This window comes from Ailuropoda melanoleuca, chromosome 6 (assembly GCF_002007445.2).
Source record: "Ailuropoda melanoleuca isolate Jingjing chromosome 6, ASM200744v2, whole genome shotgun sequence".
Lineage (NCBI taxonomy): Eukaryota > Metazoa > Chordata > Mammalia > Carnivora > Ursidae > Ailuropoda > Ailuropoda melanoleuca.
Window position 1 is genome coordinate 71,239,824 of NC_048223.1, and position 23,423 is coordinate 71,263,246.

At 37.5% G+C, this 23,423-nt stretch overlaps 1 protein-coding gene and 1 pseudogene across 3 annotated transcripts in view; one reads left to right on the forward strand and one right to left on the reverse strand.

The window, feature by feature from the left end:
• CTNNA3 (catenin alpha 3) overlaps positions 1-23,423 on the reverse strand; it is a 1,722,523-nt gene that overhangs the window by 891,879 nt on the left and 807,221 nt on the right. The gene's annotated exons all lie outside the window — the stretch shown is intronic.
• On the forward strand, positions 18,416-18,991 carry LOC100471720 (annotated as a pseudogene).

The following is a 23,423-nucleotide window of genomic DNA, read 5'->3' on the forward strand; positions in this document are numbered from 1 at the left end:
CAGGTATTTTCTGAGAGTCACTCTTTCATTTTAAAATGCCTCTGCCTATGTAACATGTAGTCCTTATTTGACCTAGTTTTCCAATAATGTATCAGCATGATCTTGCTTAAGAATATAATGGATATATTCTTATATACATTTATACTCACACAAGCCAAAGTTTAAAAAATACTAGTCTTCAACTCACCCGCAGTCATGATTAAAGTTTGGGACCTATAAAGGAATTAAAAAAAAAAAAAAATAGAGCAACCCAACGTGCAGCCCTAGCAGTGTTTCACTTTAGCAGGGTCAAGGAAGCCCATGGTTGTTGTTAAGTGAGAACAAATACAAATAAGGGTAAGAAAGCAGAAGCAGATGGGTAGGAAGCAGAAGGAAAAAAGGAAGAGAGAAGGAAGAGAAGCCCCAGGCACAGATATGGAGGAAAAGGGCAATTTATATGCAGTTGTTCAATGACACCTGACCTCTGAAGTCTATTCTTATTAGGTTCCCTGCATAAACCCATTGCTTTCTCCAGGAACAGTTTTGTTTGTTTACTTCTTTTTACAGATTAGAGTGAGGTACCTGGGCAGCCAGAGCCAGAGACATGTAAACCAAAGGGCACGATTGCTCTCTGCCTTTACTCTGAAGATGCTCAGAACTGAGTACTGGATTGGACTGCCCGGTTTTTTTGTTGTTTTTTTTTTCTTTTCTTTTCTTTTCTTTTTTTCTTGTCTCTTCTTTCTCTCTCTCTCTCTTTTTTTTTTTTTTTTGCCTCTGCATCACTAGACACCCACTCTCCCTCTTTTTGCCCCTACTTCCCAGTTAGCCAGCTAGTTTTGACAAGACGCCCTTGTCTCTGTTCCCATTTTGATCCCTGCCTAGACTTGATCACTTTACAATTCTAGGCACTGTTCTCTGGCTGACCAGTAGACTGACCAAGACCCAGAAGGTAATGCTGCTCCAGAATTTCTAAAGAGATGGAGCAGGATATGGCAGGGTCGTGAATGGGGGAGCTACACAGCCTCTCTCGAAACTGTTCTTATAAACGACGAGAACACTGTTTTGCACTTGAATTATGTTTCTTGAAGTGGACTGGGGCCAGGGGTAGCTCCAGCTCTGAGTCTAGCTCCAGCACCTCTGTCCCCGATGCCTGCCTCCTTTTATTTTAATTTCATGAACTATCACCTGTCAGAGCTTGCACTGGAGTCAGCGCAAATTAGAAGAGTAGAAAGACAGAAGCCTGATAACATTCTCTCACCATGTATCTGTGAGAGGGCCACTTACATTGCTCTTAGGGAAGCAAGGAGAAAATTTTTTTAAGAAAATAAATCCAGCTTTCCTATTGCAAACTCCATGATCATTCTTAGTAACTGACTTTGAACTCAGTTTACAATCACTTCTTTTTATTCTGTATCCTCTATTCTTGCCTTGATATAGAAAAACAGGAAATTCCAACCTTACAGGTAAGCAATTATAGATCCAACCAAAAATGCAAGAAAATTGATTCCATTTTTGCATCCAAATCCAGAGATTAAGAAAGTTTGCTTATAATCCAGAACTATATGTATTTACAAAATTTAAAATTTATTTTTTTAAGCTTGAACATCTAAATGGTTGAAGCTGCTAAGGTACTGGTGTATTGAATAATTTCCCCACTATAGAAGTAAATAGTTTTTATAGTGAGTAAAGAAAATGTAGCTTAAGAAATCCTTGGCAATTCTTACTGGGCACTAGGTTTTCAAAGGTCAGGAAAGGAAAAGCAGAAGCTTGGATAAACTAAATGAAGAAAGCACTACTGTTCACCAGGCCCACTGTCCCTTCATGTCATTTTCCTCCTTTCTGTGAACATGCATTTTGGATTTGGTTTCAAATCAAATCTGCCACATTTTGCTTTGTGTACTTGCTGAAGTCTTTTGTTCCTCAAACCACAGATAAATCTCTTAAATTGTTTAGAATACAATGGAGTTACAAATCCTGCTCACAGCAGCCTCAACCCCACTTCTGAAACAAGGTATCACACTCATAAAAATGTATAAAACTGAACAGTGCATACAATTTCACAAGCTTCCCAGTAATTCAAAACATTTGTAAATTCTATTTTTTCCCTGCATGCTGCCAGTACTCACAACAAATTAAATTCTCATTCAGCTGCTCTGCTAGGAAGCAAAACAAAACAAGACTGGGCATGAACTAAAGTGTCTTCCTTTTATTACTTTTTCTTACTCTTTATTTTGATGTTCTAAATGGAGCTGCCCTTTGTCTTTCACTAGCCATTATGGTTTTACTGGATTCTAGGAGCAACCATGATTAAGGTTGTTACATCACAGCCTCCTTTCAGAATTAACCATATCTTTCATAACCCAGCCAGCTCTAGAGTCACTTCAGGGAACTGTTCCAGCACCCCAGTGGGTCACAAAGTGGAGGCTCTTTCTTATCTGTGCAGCAGCCACAGCATGTGAACTTTGGTGGGGAACCTGATGCCAAAATTCTTCTGGATGGTACCTTCTATGAATGTACTCCTCTGCCTGCCTCTGTTTTGCCAAGAAATTCCAGGGAGGGCACCTGGGTGGCTTAATCGGTTGAGTGTCTGTCTGCCTTCAGCTCAGGTTATAATCTCAGGGTCCTGGGATCTAGCCCCAGGGTCAGACTCCTTGCTCAGCAGGGAGCATTCTTCTCCCTCTCTCTCTGCCACTCCCCCTGCTTAGGCTCTCTCTCTCTCAAATAAATAAAGTCTTAAAAAAAGAAAAGAAAAAAGAAAAGAAAAGAAAAAAGAAAAGAAAAAGAAAGAAGAAAAGAAAAGAAAAGAAAAAAGAAAAGAAAAGAAAAGAAGAAAAAATTCCAGGGAGATAAATAACAAAAACAATGTTGCTTTTTAGACTCAAATAAAGTGATGTTTATATCTTCTTCAATAGCATAAATATTAGTGGTAGAATTAACCATTTTTGAGCAATAACTCCATCAGGCTCTGTGCTGAGTGTCTGGGAGACTATGTCATTTCATCATTTCAGCAGTTCTGTGATGGAAGTAGATGTTATAACCATTTTATGGAAACTCAACAGAGAAGGTGAGTCCCCCAAGCACACAGTCACATGGTGTAGGCTCTATAATTTGAACCCAAAGCTGTCTGGCTCCAAAGCTTTGCATTCTTAACTGTGTAGTCACTTCTTAATTATGATAGTAATACATTGCTATAAAGCAGAATCCAAAACCAAACATTCCCTACCAAGAACCATGAGCTTTCCTGGGTCACTAAAGAAGACAATTTTAAACTTCGTTTATATAAAACCAAGCAAAGGTTAGGAATTGCAATATTCCTCTTAAGACCTCTAAACCAGAGATCCTGTGCTGTCCACATGTACTAGAAATAAGAATACAGATCCCATTGTAATGTTAATAGACCACTACATGAAACCAGAGCTTATGGATCACACAAAGCAAATTAGGGCTCCCTACTCAATCATTCAGGCACTCATTCTTCTCAACAAATGTTACCATACATGACTGTTTTTAGCATTTTTCTGAGATCTTTGGGATATGCAGGAATAGATACAGCTCCTGTTTGCAAATTATCTAATAGAAAAGACAAATGCCCATGAGAAGTTAAGTAATGATGCCAGTCATCAATGCCCAAGCTAGCTGAATGACACAAATAATAGATGAAATGGGAATAAAGCAGAGAGAAAGCAATTGCTTTGGGTCCCTGGGCCAGAAACACTTCAGGGACAGATAGAGGTAGAAGAAATAGTGAAAATAATCATGCAGAGGTAGATGTGGGCAAGGTGTATTTAGGAGACCGAGTATGGGTGGAGTTGAGAATTCAAGTTTTGTGTTCATGTTGGAGAAGCACAGTGCTAAGCTTAGGAATGTAGCCTGGAGCCAAACTGTAAAGTCTTATATGACACACACTGAGGAATTTGGACTGTGTTTGTAAGTAATGGAGAGCATCTGTTGAAGTTACTGTAGCAGAGAACTGATATGATGAAAGCACTGTTATAGGATGGCTCTGGCAGCAATGTTGAGAATGTACTGAAGACAACAGGCACCAAAGCCAAGATTAGTTTGGAGACACCTGCAAGCAGTGAAATATGAGGTGAAGCTCAGAGAAAGGAAATGAAGAGAATGAAGTGACAGTGTGGCAACGTGTGTTCCGTGCTTACCAGGTTTTCCTTCATCCTCCTCTTCCCAGGCACCCATTCCCAAGTGAGTTCCAAACTATGAGCTGGAAGTAGAGGACGTGTAAGTTTGGGAGGTCTCTCTCTTTTCCCTGCTGTAGGGACCAAGGAGTTACATGTTGAGGCGATAGCTTCACAAAATGGTAGCAGAGTATCTCCCTAAGTCAATTCTCAAGGAAAGTGTCCTGGAGAGCCACTGAGAAGACAGCAGACTTTGCATGAGTAAAATTTGTACACGTTAAGCAATTGATGTGTTAGGGTTTGTTTTTCAAACAGAGCCTCATCTCCTCTTATTAATACCAAGATAACTGTGTCAGAATTGATAGCTGTGCTCAGGGACTTTGAGGACCCTGGTCTTGGAAGCAAACCTAAAACTAGGTACAGGTCAGAATTTGCCAGTGACTTTAATAATGGCACTAACACATTAAATTTAAAGATTTTCTATATGGCATATCCTGTCACCTGCAAATAGTGAAAGACTGACTTCTTTCTTGCCAATTTGAATGCTTCCTATTTCTTTGTGTGGTCTGATTGCTGAGGCTAGGACTTCCAATACTATGTTAAATGACAGTGGTGAGAGTGGACATCTTGTCTTGTTCTTGACCTTAAAGGAAAATCCCTCAGTTTTTCTCCACTGATGATATTAGCTGTGGGTCTTTTGTATACAGCCTTTATTATGTTGAGTTATGTTCCCTATAACCCTACTTTGTTGAGGGTTTTTATCATGAGTGGACGTTGTACTTTGTGAAATGCTTTTTCTGCCTCTATTAAAAGGATCATATGGTTCTTATCCTTTCTTTTATTAATGTGGTTGATTGATTAGTGAATATTGAACCCCCCTTGCCACTAGGAATAAATCCCACTTGATCATGGTGAATGATTTTTTAATGTACATTGGATTTGATGTGCTAGAATGTTGAGAATTTTTGCATCTATGTTCATCAGGGATATTGGCCTGTGGTTCTCTTTTTTAGTGGAGTCTTTATCTGGTTTTGGTATCTGGGTAATGTCGGCTTTATGGGATGAATCTGGAAGATCTCCTCCCTTTTCTGCTTTTTCGAATAGTTTGAGAATAGATATTAACTCTTCTTGAAATGTCAGTAGAATTCCTCTATGAAGCTACGTGGTCCTGGACTTTTGTTTGTTGGGAGATTTTTGATTACTGACTCAATTTCTTTGTTGGTTATCAGTCTGTTTTCTATTTCCTCCTGTTTCAGTTTTGGTAGTTTATATGTTTCAAGGAATTTATCCATTTCTTCCAGGTTGTCCAATTTGTTGGCATATAGTTTTTCATAATATTCTCTTACAACTGTACTTCCGTTGGTTGTCATTTCTCCTCTCTCATTTGTGAGTTTATTTATTTGAGTCCCTTTTCTTTCCTTTTTGATAAGTCTGGCTAGGAGTTTATCAATTTTATTAATTTTTCCAAAGAACCAGCTCCTAGTTTCATTGATGTGTTCTCTTGTTTTTTTTAGTTTCTATATCATTTATTTCTGCTCTAATCTTTATTACTTTCCTTCTTCTGCTGGCTTTAGGCTTCATTTGTTGTTCTTTCTCTAGCCCCTTTAGGTGTAAGGATAGGTTGTATATTTGAGATCTTTCTTGCTTCTTGGGGTAGGCCTGTATTGCTATATGCTTTCTTCTTATGACTGCTTTTGCTGTATCCCAAAGGCTTTGGACCATTGTGTTTTTATTTTCATTTGTTTCCATGTATTCAATGAAACCACAAGTCAGTTCGTTATAATTACCCTGTTCTTACACTCATGAATATTTTTACTTTTGAAGTCTCTAAAAGGAAGCAAACAGGGTGAAAATGACCCAAGAGAAAGTTTACACTCAGTTCCAATTTACTCAAGATCATATGCTGGTGTCCACACATGCTGTCAAGTAATCTGAGTTACATGGTCTTCCAATGTATGGAATTCAGAGTATTGGCATACAAAATCTAGAAGTAATTATATACATTTTTTTCAGAGAAAAAACACTTGCAAGGCTCCTAGCAGGATTAGAAGAAGAATCTGTGATAATGAGATAGAATAAAGCTAAATAAACCACATGGAAACTAAATCCACAATCTTGGATGTATTAGGACTGAGCTTTAACCAGTAGAGCTAATTATGAGAACAATAACCAGATACGGTATGATTACAAACTTTCATCTGCAAACTACACCTTGAAGTGTATCTTTATTTTAGATAAGACCTGGCCTGAAATAGTTCCGAAAGCCCTGACAAATGACCTTCTTAGAGCTGTGGACAAGTGCCAAATGCCCATACTGATTCTATGCTACATTAGGTCACTGGCATTTTCCAACAGGACACCTACGGATTCTCTACATAGGACACGGATATGAAAATGCCCTATACATATCAAAATATTTAACAGCAACATGCCACTTTGGATGGCATTTTAAACAGGCTTCTTAGGGGTCTTTTGTGGGGACTAACAAAGGGGTGGAGACATCATTACACTAATCCTGATGAGCGAAACCCAAAATGTACCTCATGTGGTCATGGAAACTATTTGTTTTAATTCAAAATTAATTAAGTTTGAGTTAGAACAGAAAGGGAGTGGTCTCATAACTTTAATTGCTGGCATTCAATACAACACAAAGACTGGCATCCTGGTGCTTTGGCCTTGAATTTCTGCCATCAAAACCATTAGTCAATTCAGAGACAGAGCTTGAACACTTGACTGCCTACACTCAGCTCCATCTGTTGTGTGCACTATTGCCAATACGTAGTCCAGTGTGCCAATGACACCATTCATCAATGGCTCTTACGAAGCATGCAGGATGCCCATCTACTTCCACCAAAGCAACATGGTGTCATCTTTCCTGCTGGAAGAATAATCTATCTAAAAGCAACAACATGAATCTATACTTGCTTATTCCTTTCTTATTTTAAAAAGTAGAATATATGACCTTAGCACAAGGGACTTGGGGGTTTGGGCAAAGCAAGAATAATAAAATCAGGAAGCACAGAACAAATGGGTCAAATGTATACTGAGAAAAATAAAACTATTTATCAAGAGGAAAAACAAAAACGAAAGATCAAAGCATAGAAAGATAAGATCCAAATAAGTGGTTTTAGACTATTTTAACTGTAATCTAATTGATTTAGACCATTTGGGCTAATGATTGATGTAAGAGATAAAATTATCAACCTAAACCAGCATAACATATTAACACATTAGAAATACCTAGGAAGCTTTTAAAATCACAAATGGGTAGGTACCACATAGCCTCAAGAACAATTAAATTGAAATCTCTGGGATGGGGACCAGGCATCAGGATTTTTTAAAGTGCTCCTAGGGATGCCAATGAACAGCCCATTTTGGAACCACTGACTTAAACAAAAGGAAATATCAGTTTGTGAGCCACCATTCTTTCTACTAGAACTGATTCACTGTGCTGAAAAAAGGGAATAAGTATCCTTAAATTTATATATGAGGAAAGATGACTTAAAAGGTTGGAAATTTTGCCTAAGACCACATAGCTCATAGGCAGTATGGTAGGGGCTCAGAGACAGGACCCTACACTGACTGACATTTTGACTAAGATACACTGAAGCCTCTGGGTGGGAACATTGAGGGGCCAGCTGAGTAGGGGGATGGAGGTGAGCCTTTGTGCTGAGGAGAGCTCTGATAATATTATATTGCTTCATACCCATTTGCACAGTGATTTCCACCATTTATAAATTTCTTTGAGTTTTGCCAAGGTCATCAAAATACAGGGTTCCCAAATACAATGCAATGGCTACCATAATAATCAGTGTTGCTGTTATTATAGCTACCAATTGTTAACCTGTTACATGGAAAACTCTGTTTTAGTTGCTTTACCTGCATGGCTTCGATTCTATTAGATTTTGCAGGGTAGATACCAAAATCCCCATTTAACAGTTGATGAAAGTGAGGTTTATAAAAGTTAAATGATTTTTCCAAAGTCATATAATCAGTAAATGGCAGAGCCACAATATGAACTGGCTGTATGCTTTTTTAATTTTTATACTATGTGGCCCAAAGGAACTAAATATTTAAACACAATTACCCTCAATTATTAGTAGTTTCACCTTGAGCTAAAAAAGCTGTAAGAAATGAGACAGGTGAACCGAAGACATAGGTGGGTTGTGGGAGATATGGTGGTTTTAAAATATGCCCACCAATTATTTGATACTCCTCCCATCAAGACAGCTTGATTTTCCTTTCTTTGACAGTGAGCTGAATTTAGTGACTTTCTTCCAATGAATAGAATATAGAAGAAGTGATGGTGTATGAATTCCAAGACTCAGTGATAAAAGGCATCACTCACTCTGGGAAAAGCCAGCTGTCCTACCAGAAGGCCTCCTGCCAAGAGCCATGTTTGTGAGCTGTCTTGGAAGCAGATATCCCAGCCCCAGTCAAGCCTTCACATGACTCTAACCTCCATCAACAGCTTGATTGCAACCTCCTGAGAGATCCTGAGCCAGAAACACCGAGCTAAGCTACCCTCAACTCCCGATCCACAGAAACTATGAGATAATAAATGTGTATTATTTTAAGCCTCTAGGTTTTACAGCTGTTATACAGCAATGGATAACTCATACAGAAAAAAAATAAGGAAGACAAATAGTAAAAAGTCCAGATTATGGGGCTCAATGATGCATAAAAGTAAATAATCTTGAGTACCCAGAAATACCAGGAGGGCACTGGTTAACTGCATAAGGACATGGGAAGGGGCTGGGGTAAAGAAGAGGCAAGGAGGTGTGTCATAAAGTGTTTACAATAACTCTTTTACAAAGGAAAGAATAAAAGTACTGGTTTGAGAGTGAATGCATTTTCCCAGGTTATTACAGAGTTTGACAGCACTCCATATGACATACTAAAAGGCACACAAGCACCTAAAGCAATAATGCATCATGCAAGGTCAAGTAGAGTCCTTTTGCTATTTACATAGTTGTTGTTTTTTTAAAGATTTTATTTATTTAACACAGAGAGAGAAAGAAAGAGTGCACAAGCAGGGGGAGTGGCAGAGGGAGAGGGAGAAGCAGACTCCCGGCCGAGCGGGGAGCCCGAAGTGGGGCTGGATCCCAGGATCCTGGGATCATGACCTGAGCCAAAGGCAGACGCTTAACTGACTGAACCACCCAGGCGCCCCTCTATATATATAGTTTAATAAGACAGGTCATGATGCTGTGATGTTATTAATTTGGACTGCACTATTCCAAGACTAATAATTTATATAATATCCCTTTACCTATTTACCTTAAGGCAGAATGTTATTTACATTATTACATCTTGATAAGCAACTTTATCTACTACAAAGAGATACAGAGGTTTGAGGTTCAATTTTTCAATTTTCCTTGTTCAGGTTTTCAGAATGTCCTAATTCTATACTCAAGCCCCCTCTGAATTCCATATACTATGTCCTAGAGAGTCTGTTAGGGAAACACTGGGAGATAATAGGATATACTGATTTTGTTCTTGCCAGTAAACCACCTCCCCAGGTAATTGTTCTTATAATAAAAATGCCAACTGGGTGGGAAGTCTCTGCACCAAGAAAAAGTTGTATTTTAGCCCTCTTGTGCATTCAGTACAAATTTTAAAATCACAAGAAAGAGGAAAAATCTTTTTAAAAAGCTGCTGAATAAAGGATAGAAGAAGGGGATAAAGGAAATAATTTGGGGAGATTCTTTGTAATGCACTTCTGGTGTCACAGCTGATACTATAAAGGACAGATACCTTGTGTTTCCTTAAGAAAATAAATTGATCACACCAGTGACTGATAATCCAATCTCTGTTTGCCCAACTGGATAATATGACTTTCTTCACTTGATGATCATTTGTAACGTTCCCAGTTCAAAAATATATAGAAATGTCTATGGCAGGATTTCCCAAAGGTTAAAAACAGAAAGAAGTTTCCCTTATTTTCCTTACCGCCCCTATACCCTCAGCCTCTAATCCTGTTTGCCTATGAACCAAAGAAGAGAAAGAAAAGGGACAAAAGTGGGTTAAAAAGTAGGATTGGAAAGCAGAGGGGGATAGAAATGAGTAAAAAAAAAAATTTAAAGCCACAAGTTTTGGAGAATATTCTGTAATAATTTTTTCATCTCCCTGTATCTGGGCTCCTTAACCTCCATTTATAATTTCAATAATCTCACTATGATAAATCCTGTTATGATCTCATCAAAGATGGACTCACAGAAGCAGTTCTGGCTTAATGATCTGTGACTGAATATCAAATCAACCTTACGATTAGTTGGTTTTGCATTCAGGTATTTCACCCCATCCCCAAGTTCAGCTGTCATCTTGATCCCACTCCTGATACTTGGACCCTTCTGTTAAATTCTGTATTTTATGTCTTCAGAAGCAAGGCACTGCTTCACACTGCCTACATTCCCATCTCCAATGACTATCAATGTCTTCCTCATCACCACCTGCTCATAGATTCTCCGTCAACATGTTAAATACTACTCTCAGATCCACCTGATTCACTTTTCTTCTGCCAACGCCCTTAACAATCAACAGCCTTAACAAGTGCAAGCAGTTAGTAGCTAGATTTTACAGAAAGGCTAGGATTCATTGTAATATTTCATCCTCTTCCACACTGCATCCCATTTTCTTTTCTTTTTTTTTTTAAGATTTTATTTATTTATTCGACAGAGATAGAGACAGCCAGCGAGAGAGGGAACACAAGCAGGGGGAGTGGGAGAGGAAGAAGCAGGCTCATAGAGGAAGAGCCTGATGTGGGGCTTTATCCCATAACACCGGGATCACGCCCTGAGCCGTAGGCAGACGCTTAACCGCTGTGCCACCCAGGCGCCCCTGCACCCCATATTCTTAATTCCAAATCATATCCCATTTTAGACTGCTCATTCCATTGTTATGTATCAGGTCATATATTGAGATACAACATTTTCCTTAGCTAATGTGAAGAAATGAAATGAAGTGCAAGACTTCCCTTTACCAGAATGTAAACAGGGGAAAGCTTTTCTTCTTCAATCCATCAAACTTGAAATCCTGAAGCAGAGTGGTTTATCTTAAAAAAAAAAAACTATAGTGTTTTAAAAGAGAGACTTTGATTGATTAATTGATTCACCAGTCCCAAATAATGTTGAGTTGAAAATAGCAATGACATTTCTAAGTGCTGTACTGCATTTTCTAATACCAGGTGATGGGTATCTATGGAGTTTCATCAGACTAAGAGGGCTGTCACACCACTGCCTCTATTCTATACGCTCTACTGGCTCGCTAGTTAACTATTATGCAATATATATTTGCTCACTCTCCATGCAAAAAGATCAAGATTGACACTTAAGAGCTCATCTTTAGGTGGGAAGATTTCTTTTGTTTTTATACTGTCTTATAAGCAATGCTTTCTTTCTTTGTGTGATTCTGTTTCAAAATCAGTAGCCTACTAACCCCTCAGCTAAAACAAAAGATCTAGCATTAGAGAAGAAGAATGCAAATGCAGTTTCATGATTACTTTTGATAAACCCTCATGTACTTTTTTCTTACCCCAATACAAGAGTGAATATTGATTGAATAAAAAAAAAATTCACATGCCCCAAACTTGTCCTCTTTCAATACATCAGGGACCTGGGCTAACAGTCCAAACATATAGGTTTGAGAAATTGTATTACCAATATACTTGTCAGACTCAATATCTTGTCTACAGTTTCTGTTCTTCCCAAATTCTCATACATTCAATTCATCATATTCCTATTTATGAGTTCAGTTGGACCTACTTTCAGAACCAACTTTGACTAAGTTTACTACCAAGCAAAGAGTCAGAAGAAGAAATCCAAGGAGTAAGGCCCAGGAAATTCAATGTATCTGAGGTAGGGAAGTGCTTCACAGGTTTGAGGACAGAAATGAAGCCACTGTGGTTAGAGATGGTGACCAAGGTAATATGAGATGTGTGATAAGCAGAATCATGGCCCTCTAAAAATTCTTACATCCTCTGGAATATGTGAACCCATGGCAAAGGGTATTTTGCAGATGTCATTAAAGTTACAGATCTTGAGATAGGAAGAGCATCCTGGGTTATACAGGTGGGGCTAATTTGATCACTCAAGTCCTTAAAAGTGGTTCCAGGTTGTGGTCAAAAAGAGATGTGACTATGGAAGAAAGGTTAGAGAGATGGCAGCCTGAAAAGGGTAGATGCCCTGTTGCTGGTTCTGAGGTGTAGAGGTCCATGTGCAAAAACTAGAGAGAGGCACCAAGAAACTAAGGGTGGCCCCTGGATGACAGCCAGCAAGGAAATAGAGACATTTAGTCCTACAACCCTGTGGACTTGATTGTGCACCCTTAAGCAACAGGAAAGATCCTTCTCTCGAACCTCAAAATGAACACAGTCCTCTTGACACCTTGACCTTAGTCCAGTGAGACACATGTTGGACTTCTGACTTATGAGAACACTAAGAAACGTGTTGTTTTAAGCACTGTGTTTAAGTATGTGTAGCTTGTAGTAATTTGTTATAGCAACAATATATACCTAATACAAGATGAGGTAACTATACATGTGCCAAATCATGCAAACTGTCCAGGCCATCACAGAGTCTGTTTTTCAAAAGCAATGGGGAGTCAATGATTAATTTTAAGAAGGTAATGACTTTGTTAAAAGGTTACTGTGGAAAAGATGCCATGCTCCACATCACATGTCATCAGGGAAATGCAAATTCAAACAACAATGAGATACCACTACACATCTATTAGCATGATCAAAATCCAGAATGCTGACAACACCAAATGTTAGTGAGGATGTGGGGCAACAGGAATGCTCATTCATTGCTGGAGGGAATGCAAAATGGTACAGACTTTGGAAAACTTTATCAGTTTCCTACAAAATTAAACATATTATTTCCATATGACACAATCCAGAAATCTCACTCCTTACCTAAAGGCATGGAAAACTTATCTCCATTCAAAAACTTGCACATGGATTTTATAATTGTTTTATTCATAATTTCCAAAACTCAGAAGCAACCAAGATGTTCTTCAGTAGATAAATGGATAAACTGTGGTACATCCAGACAATGGAATATGATTTTTTAAAAGTAATCTCTACTCCCCACATGGGGCTTGAGTTCATGACCCTGAGATCAAGAATCACATGTTCTACTAACTGAGCCAACCAGGCACCCCAGGCAATGGAATATTATTGAGTGCCAAAATGAAATGAGCTATCAGGCCATGGACAGGCAGGGAGGAACCTTGAATGTGTATTTTCTGGGCTACGCTACCACAAATCAAGTGATCACAAGGCACCAAAAGTCCAGATAAGGGAAAAAGCACTAGACTGGAAACTCAAAAGCCTGAATTTTAGTACCAGTTCTGTCATTGCCCTACATGTAACCGAGCCCACATCACTTCACCTCTCTGACTTAGTTGACTCATGGCTGGGTACACTGTATAATAATCACTAAATTAAAACATCAAAACCTAAATGTTAAAATTAGTAAAATTGCAAGATACTTATTTTAGTAACAGAAATAATTGCAGCTCCTTTATATCTTGTATTTAAAAGATGAGAATGCTTATTTAAGGAAAGGGGAAAAAAGCCTTAAGTACGATGGCAACTAAAATGGCAACTCAAACAAGATAAAACTGTTTCTGAGGCACTGATCTTTTAATTAAAGACAATGTCAAAATGCAATGTGTATGCTTAGCTTTATTATTTTGAATCTGTTTCTTTCTCAACAAACTGAAGAAATAAACAGTGATTTTTAAAATTAATTATGCAGTGCAATTTTCCTCCAGGAAAACCAATATAGCTTAATTTTCATTAACTATATTGTAAATCGCATTACTCTTTTGGAGAACATTCAAGGGTGCGTTTATTTATAAACCAATAGATGAGAACTGTAATGCATTTATATGGTGCCTGGACACTTTCAAAGGAGGTTTCTTATTAAGTAGAATTCAACAATGATATTTTTAAATATCATTACAATTTTTAAATAATAAAACAACGTATCATTTAAGCCAGAAATAGTGTCATCCTGGGTTAAACTGCAGCATTCAGGATGCTAATTAGCTAACCATGACTGTAATGAAGATATTAAGCTTTCTCTAAGAACGTTGCAACTTGAAATTCAAATAACTAATGTTATGGGATAATTGGGAAATATGATTAACTGATTTAAACACTACTGAAAACGCGGCACAATTCTCTTTCAAGAGGCAGAACAAATATATTCTATAGACAAATGCCAAAATCAGAATTAGGAGTAGTCAAGAAAGGAGGTGACTAAGAGTACATGGGTAACCATTTTGAATAAATCACTTTAAAGCTAGTCACAGTGTGAATGAGAATAATTACATGGCTCTCAACTCTGCTCATGGCTTTTTTCCCCCCTTTCTCTCAATTGCAAGTCCCCTCAACTGTCATGTTTAGTTGTCTCTTTGAGATCTTACTATACATGGTAACAGATGAATCTGCTCTTCTGTGATTTTTATAAATGATCTTAGCTCACACAGCAAAGCCATTAAGCTTAGGTTAGGAAAGGCCTGACCCTTGGGTGCTTGCGTGCAGTTTTCTATCATAAAAAAAAGCTTCACAAAGCTTTACAGGAAGATTTGAAAAGACATCAGAAAATAATTTGAAATTCAGAAGTATTCAAGATGCCCTGTACCTTTTCATTGCTTGCACTGGTTGTGTGCTTACACAGGAGAGTAAGTAAACTATTTATCCCAATGAGAAGGTGTATTTTAATAGGAATAGCAACTTTGGGCCCTCTGGGTTCTTTTAGATTGTTCCAAATAACTGCATGTAACCACCCTAACAACCAGGAGATCATCAATAAAAGAAATTTAATGAAATGATTCTGAAGCACGATTTAATGTGCAAACTTTCTAGAGGAGAGGGCCAAGAGAATATTATAGGCAGCAAAATTTCAAAGTAGAAAACCAAGTGAACAGAATTAGAAACAAGCACTGTAGAGAAATAAAAATCATAATCCATATGTCTGACAGGAACTCACACTTGTAACTGCAAGATAATTACAGAGACTTGTACTTACTAGCTGGTAGTAAGTGGGATAATGATAAAGGCAAAGAAGAGTAAGGCCTCTGGGATAAGATGAGAAGATTAAGTTTACTCTATCCAAGAAAACAATGGAAAGGAAATTAGGGGAGATCTAATACGCTAGAATTTAATACAAGATGTATCATTTTAGTACTGAATGAAATACTCTACAATTATTTTTTCTGGAAGACTATATATTAAGTTTATCTGATTTGTTACAGGTATTGCCTAAAGAATCATAGCCAATCAAAACTAAGTCCTGAAGGGCCCTCTGGCAGAGGCAGAAAGAAAAAAATTGGTAGGTTTCTTCCAGTAGCAATGCTATCTTACTCATCCTTATATTCTTTGTATCTAACACTATGGGCAAAGCAGTAGGTGTTCTATAAATGCATATATGAGTGTTTATTCTATTTTGCAAATTTCACTTCCTTCACCTTTCCCCTCAAAAACAGATAAATATTATACAATGTCCAACTTAAGCTTATTTCTACATAGATGAGATTTTTAAAAACTTATTAAAAAGACACAAGAAGGGGGTGCCTGGGTGGCTCAGTCATTAAGCGTCTGCTTCGGCTCAGAGCATGAACCCGGAGTCCTAGGATCGAGCCCCACATCAGGCTCCTCTGCTGGAAGCCTGCTTCTGCCACTCCCACTCCCCTGCTTGTGTTCCCTCTCTTGCTGGCTGTCTCTCTCTCTGTCAAATAAATAAATAAAATCTTAAAAAAAAAAGACACAAGAAGGTACTCCTGGGTGGCTCAATCAGTTAAGCATACGACTCAGTTTCAGCTTAAGTCATGATCTTGGGGTCTTGAGATTGAGCCCCACATAGGGCTCTGCACTCAGCAGGGAGTCTGCTTTTCTCCCTCTGCCCTTCCCCCTGCTCGTGCTCAGTCGCTTTCTCTCTCTCTCTCAAATAAATAAATCTTAAAAAACAGACACAAGAAAAAACACAAAAACATATAAAACAACAGCAAGTTAATATAGTATAAACAAAAGATTTTTATAACTAGAAAATTAAAAAACTAAGTAGATAATAAAAATAAAACATTCAAATGTAGGATCCTACTTAGATAGTAACTGAAAAACTAGTGTTATCTCCATATTTGTGTGGATTCATATTTTAATTAGGACATTCAAAATTATTTTTCTGATAATATTTTTCAGTTTGTTTCCATTTCAGAGTTTAGTGCAGATTTTTTTAAAGCATAGTAATCTCAACAAGGAAAAGAAAGGCATAGGATTCAGCAGTTTCTACTTTTTATATATAATTGAAGCCAATTAACAGTGGCATCGAATTTTTAAAATCTTTTTCCCTTGAAGCGGGTATTTTCAAATACTACATGTATATACAGTAGACTTCTCATTTGCAAGAAGATTAGAAAAATGATCAGTGCCTTGGTAAATACAAAAAAAAAAAAACCCACAAAGAAATTCACAATAAAATTAGCAGTCCAATGAGCAGCCATATATCAATAGAACTACACCATCTGTGAGGGCCGTAGAGGGAAGAGTGAAAGGAAGAAGTAAGTGAGGATGACCTGTTTAGAAGTAGGTATGCTAATGCATGGTCAGAACTAGATTCAGCCTTCTTCAGGCTTAGAAGGGTCTAAAATTCAACATGATGTCTTCAGAACGACCGCTGGTTACTTTGGGTCTCAAAGGCCCCAAAGCTCTGCTTCAACTCTCACACTTTATTGTGCGAGACAGGAGACAAGAGTTGCAGCTCCTACTTATTATCAACCTGCTGTATCTCCTGCCTCTTCCAAGACTTCAGGTACCTCATCTGTCTAGCATTGGGTATCAACAAATCTTCAACCATGTCCTTAAAGAATATTCCAAAATTTTGTGAAGTAGATCAAAATGTATTGTCACTAAAACCAAATAAGATTTGTTCATTAAGTGGGGAAAATGTTAATGGCTAAAAATTTCTTAAAATAAAGTGTCCTTCCATATGTTTTCTTCAACTGTATTATCTCTTTCTGTTTCTTTCTTTCTTTTTCTATATTCCAGGAGAGGCAGGCAGTAGGATAGAGTGATTAACAGCATTGACCCTGGAGTCAGACTGCCTAGGTGTGAATCCAGCCCTGCCTATTTACTACAAACCCTGGTAAAGTCACTTAATCTCTTTATGCCTTCTTTTCCTCAATAAGAAATGGAGATAGCACAATTACTTCCTTAAAAGTCATGAGGATCAAGGAAGGCAGCACACGTAAAGCACTAGAACCGTACCTGCTAGGCACTGTCACAATGACATATAGCAGGAACAAGTTTAGCGCAAGATACTTATTTTAAAAACCAAATGTAAATATTGCATGTTGCTCCACAAAGGGTGCCATGACTTTTAGGTGCTTTGTAAAAAGAATGAGGAATATTACTAGCATTTATAGTATGCTACCTTTTATCAAACAAAGGAGAAACAGGAATATGCATATAGCGTTATACCTATACATATTTTTAAAAGAAAGGAAAGATAAACCAAAAACTAATAAAAATGGTGACATCCAGGAGTGAGGGACAAGGCAGAGAAGCTAGAGTTTTCCAAATGTGCTTTACTTTGAGGTTTTGACTTTGAAACTATAATAATGTTTTAGATAATCATTAAGCAAAGTTAATTCAAACTAAAAAGATTCCATAAAAATGAAAAGCAAAATTAAACAAGAGAATATAACTGTGTATGAATTAATATCTTAATCATGCACAAATTATTTTTAAGGAGCATAACCTAAGAACTTTAAGAAATCTTACATTGTTTTTATTAATCATGTTGTGAATAATATGACTATTGTTTAATATTAAAGTTATTCTTAAATTATAGTATTTACAGTCATATGGAACAAAGATTTTTAGTTTAAGAGAAAAGAACTAAATATATTAGATGAAAGAATTACCGACAAAACCCCGTAAACTGAAATTTGAATTGGAAATATGGAACACTTGGAAATATCAATATAAACATAAAGTATTCTTCTTTTAAAATTTTTCTGCAGAAAAGGCCTAGAAACAGTGACCAGTTAAGTAGCAATGAGCTTCACTAGTGGCCAAATTATGGACTAGGAACACTGTTTCCCACAAAAGGTACAAGATGCCTTAGAGACCTGGCTATTTCCTGGTTCGGGAAGAAATAGAAAAGAAGATTCTGGGCCTGCTTGTCCTATGAAAAAGTGAGGATGCATCAGTACCTACAGGGATCATTTCAAAAGGACTTGGGAACAAAATTTAAGAGATGCCTGTCTTTCCTTTCACTGCTGTGGCTGCAGCCATGAGTATGCTCAGACTTCAGAAGAGGCTTGCCTCCAGCATCCTCCTGAGTGGGAAAAAGAAGAGCTGGTTGGACCCCAATGAGCCCAATGAAATCACCAATGCCAACTCCCGTTGGCATGTCCAGAAAGTGATCAAAGACGGGCTGAACATCCGGAAGCCTGTGACTGTCCATTCCCGGGCTCGATGCCAGAAATCACTATGGCCCGCCAAAAGGGCAGGCATATGGGCATCTGTAAGAGAAAAGGGACTGCCAATGCTCGAAAGCCTGAGAAGGTCACCTGGATGAGGAGGATGAGAATTCTGTACCTGCTGCACAGAAGATACTTGGATCTAAGAGGATTGACCACCACATGTATCACAGCCATACCTGAAAGCGAAGGGTAATGCGTTAAAAAACAAGCGAATTTTCATGGAACACATCCACAACCTGAAGGCAGACAAGGCTCGCAAGAAGCTTCTGGCTGACCAGGCTGAGGCAGGCAGAGCTAAGACCAAGCACCGTGAAGAGCAGCTCCAGGTCAAGAAGGAAGAAATCATCAAGACTCTGTCCAAGGAGGAAGAGACCAAGAAATAAAACTCCCTCTCTTTTGTCTATACAGAGTGGCTTCGGCAATTACACAGATCAGTCATTCTATAAAACAAAACTTTATCTGCCTCAAAAAAAATGGAAGAGATTTCTATTAGCAATGATGAGATAAATTCAAGATCAAAGAAAAACAACTGCACTGGATGGAAAAATATCTAATATGAAAAGATCCATGAGGTTTTAATGATACAGAAAAACAATGCAATAATCATCTCCAGAGGGGCGCCTGGGTGGCACAGTGGTTAAGCGTCTGCCTTTGGCTCAGGGCCTGATCCCGGCGTTCTGGGATCGAGCCCCCCATCAGGCTCCTCCGCTATGAGCCTGCTTCTTCCTCTCCCACTCCCCCTGCTTGTGTTCCCTCTCTCGCTGGCTGTCTCTATCTCTGTCAAATAAATAAATAAAATCTTTAAAAAAAAATCATCTCCAGGGAATTTTAGAGAACTGACATATTATTCTGAAAACTGATATTAGAGTGGGAGAATTAGGCATTTTTTCTGCCCTTCCTGTATATGCCTCAACATAAACACATGATATAGTAAGGTTATTCTTTATAGACAAATCCCAGCCAATTAATGAAAAAGGAATGATAGAATTAGAATCTTACTGTTTTGCAATACCTATTGAACAAACATATTTATATTATAGTCATCAGTAACAGGTAACCAGGTGAAAAATAGATAAAGAACTAAAATTATAATGGATGAATCAGGCCAATCACACACAGACCTATAGATCAATCTTAACATCATAATAAAGAGATATTAGATACTGTGGGTTCCTTAGTGTGATGCAATGGAAGGAACCCAACAACCTGAATTAAGTATTCTTGCCAAAACAGCAAATTGGGATCTGATTAAACCTCTATGTCTAGATATATAGCTTATAAAAAAATAGGGGTCAAGGAAATTTGTAAATGTTATTATGAAGATGCACGCAGCAAAATACAGAATGTGAGAATTTCTACAAGGCAAATAACCTAGTTTCTTTAACAAATAAAGTACCAGGGAAAAATGTAGGGGAGAGTTTATAGTTTAAAGGAAATTTTAGATGTATACTAATGAAATGCAAAGTGAGGCTCTAGTTTCTATACTGATTCCAAAAAAAAAAAAATCCAAACATATATGCATGTTGTGTGCATGCATATTGAATTTGATGTTGATTGGTATTTGATTTGAACTCATCAAATTTTTGCTAACTTTCTAAAATGGGGTAATATCACAGCAACACTTTTTTTGCAATACCTTTTTTTTTGAGCACTTATCTTTTACAGTTACATATGGGTGAATTATATGATGTCTGTGATTTGCTTCAAAATGAGGGTGAAGTGATAAGTGGGATTACAAATAAGTAAAGTTTGGCCAGGTGCTAATAATTTTTGACACTGACGCTGGGTGATGGATACATTACATTACATTACATTACATTATTCTCTCTACTTTTGTATGTGTTTGGAAATTTACACAATAGAATGCTTTAAAATGAAAACTATTATTAAAGCACAGAATTAAACACAAAAATTTCTGTTGAGGTTTTTTTATCATGTTGCATTGAATTTATACTCAGATTAATTTAGCTTGTTGAGGCTTCTAATCCAGAAACCTCTACATTCTATTCCTCAGTAGCATTTGTATTGTTATCATTACTGCTTTTGTTTCTACTTTCTTAGTATAGCTTGTAGACACAGTTTAAGCTTAGTCAGAAGTAATTCATAATTTACAAGACTTTTTCTGTTTAAACAGCTTATAAATATTTTTTTTCTGTTTTATTAACAATAATCGGTTTGAAAACAAATAGGAAGTAATTGCTTTCGTGTATGCAAGTTTTTAATTTTCCTGGTTATTCTGTCTTTCCAGTCCCGATAAATTTTCAATCTAATATCTAATATTCTAATATCTAATTTTCAACCAAATCCAATATAATTTCTTAGATATTTCAGATGGGCAATCCATAACACACAAATAAAGGATAATTTTTCTTGTCTCTTTAAAAAATCATTGCTGTGGACTGAAAGGAAAGCGTTGATACACTTTCACTTGTTTCCTGAAATCCATATTTCAACAAGTTTTCTATCTTAGACAAACAGAAACCTGTATTATGTTCCTGCCCACCTTGAAACTCTCAATAATTCATATTAGGAAATGTGAGGTTAATATATCTGATGAATTTGCACCATGGTTTAAATTTTCAACTCATCCTATCATCAATTATAGTTCAGAGAACACTATCAAAATCTAATAGTTAAGAATATCTATTGGGGGGCGTCTGGGGGGCGGAGTTGCTAAGCGTCGACCTTAGGCTCAGGGCGTGATCCCAGAGTCCTGGGATCGAGACCTGAATCTGCAAGGAGCCCGCTTCTCCCTCTGCCTCTCTCTCTCTTTCTCTCTCCCTCTCTCTGACAAATAAATAAGAATCTTAAAAATAAAAGAATATCTGTCCCCAACACATATCAAAATATGTTTGCCACTACCTCTAGAAGATTAGTTAAGAGAAGGTTTCCTTGATTCTTATTTTCAGGCTGATGAAATAACATGATTACATTAATAAGAACCCAAATTGTTCTTTGTCATTGAGTAGACATGGAGAAGGTTATCAGAGAAACTGACTAAAAATTTTAAAGCCAGTCTCAAAACATCAACATGAGTTTTTTATTTTTTGTTTTTTTTTTCCATAAGGGCTGCATTTTGTAGAGAAGTCACATTATTATTCCAGAAAACATTATCTTGGCTTCACTACACATAGCACATCTGGGAATTGTCTGCTTGAAAGCCTTGGCTAGAAGCTCTATCTGATGGCCTCAAATTGATTCTGGTATTGAAAAGTCTGAAAGAAGTTAGTGCACGTCACATGGCAGGCTGCTTGGCATAAACTACCTAAGACACCAAATTTTCCCATGGGAAAAGACCAAAAAAAAGTTGGATCAGGATTCCATATTGATTTTGCATTATGAGATAAAAACTTTTCCCTTCAGTATACTGCTTCTCACAATGGCTTTAAGTGCTTTTGTTTCGACCTCAAGCCTCCACAGTGACGATGCGACTCCATGCCAGTTTTTTACAGCATACAAGCTGCCAGATACAATTATTTCTGACAACAGGTCCACATTTGTCTCAGTCAAGTTACAGTATTTGTGGACAAGAATCTTAGCCAAGCTGTCGCCATTGCACCTCATCTGTTTTAACGTGTGTTTAGGAGGAAAGGGTAGTGCAGATTTCCGAAGTTGCCCTGAAGTGGATTTCTGAAGATATTGACCAATAATTCTTACCTGGTTTTTCATTGACTAATGTTATAGATGTTCGCTCAAAGGTGCAGGCCATGCTGAATACTAGCTAGGTTAAGTTTCATAATTTGTCTAAACTAATTCTGCTGAGAATAAGCTGACAACTCACAAAATGAATAAGAAAGTACTCTCACCACCACTCCAACTAAATGTATCACTCATTCATTTTTGGTAATCATTCACCTTTATCAGTGCAGTTTTTCTTTGCTGGGACTTAATTTAGTTCTCGTCCTTTAAGATGAATCTGGATAGGTGCCATTTCTATGAAGTCCCATAGCACTCTATGCTTTCTCATGATACCACTCACTACCCACATTGTAACAAGTCATTTATCTGTTTGCCATTCTGGATTATAAATACTATGAGTGAAGAAATGTGTCTTTTCTTATCTTGTAATTTTACCACCAACACCTAGAATGGGAACTGGCACAAAGTACACACACAAGGGCCAGATTACAAAAAGTCCTTTAGGTCAGGCTTCTTCACGTTAGCTTCTAAAGCCAGCCTTCTTGACATTGTTGGTAAGCCTTTTTTAAAAGCTACAGATCTTCCAGTAATGTCCTTAATGAAAGCCCACTTAAGGCAAAAAGCCCCCCGAAATAATACTGTAGGTAAGAAACAGAAGGAGTAACCAGCCCCAAATAAAACAGTTTGTCCCCAAACCACTCCTTCATGTGTTACAAAGAACCCCAAAGGAGGAGTTGTTTTTCTGTGAGTACAAGGTCATTGCCGTCAGACACAAACGAAAGTGCCCTCAGAGTAAAATTTCTCAGGTTGGAAGGGAATGAGGCAGCAATAAAAATTCATCTGCAACACTTCTTAGTCAGAGATGGCAAATGGTGAAAAATAAAAACCAGTACTCTGGCTCTTTGACCCAAATTTTGAGCATTCATCATACTCAGTACATACATTCCCCTTATACTTGAGCATATCTTAGGTAACACAGACTTGTGAACCAGCTACAGGTACTCCTTCCAAAGACTCTTTCTTATTATAGAACTATCTCCCCTTGAATCATCCTTATTTTTTCCTTTCATGAAACACATATTGAGTATGTATTACCCGTGAATAGTAGATACTTAGAGATGAATGAGATTCTACCATCTCTGAATTTAAAGGATATTCTATTGGAAGAAATTTACA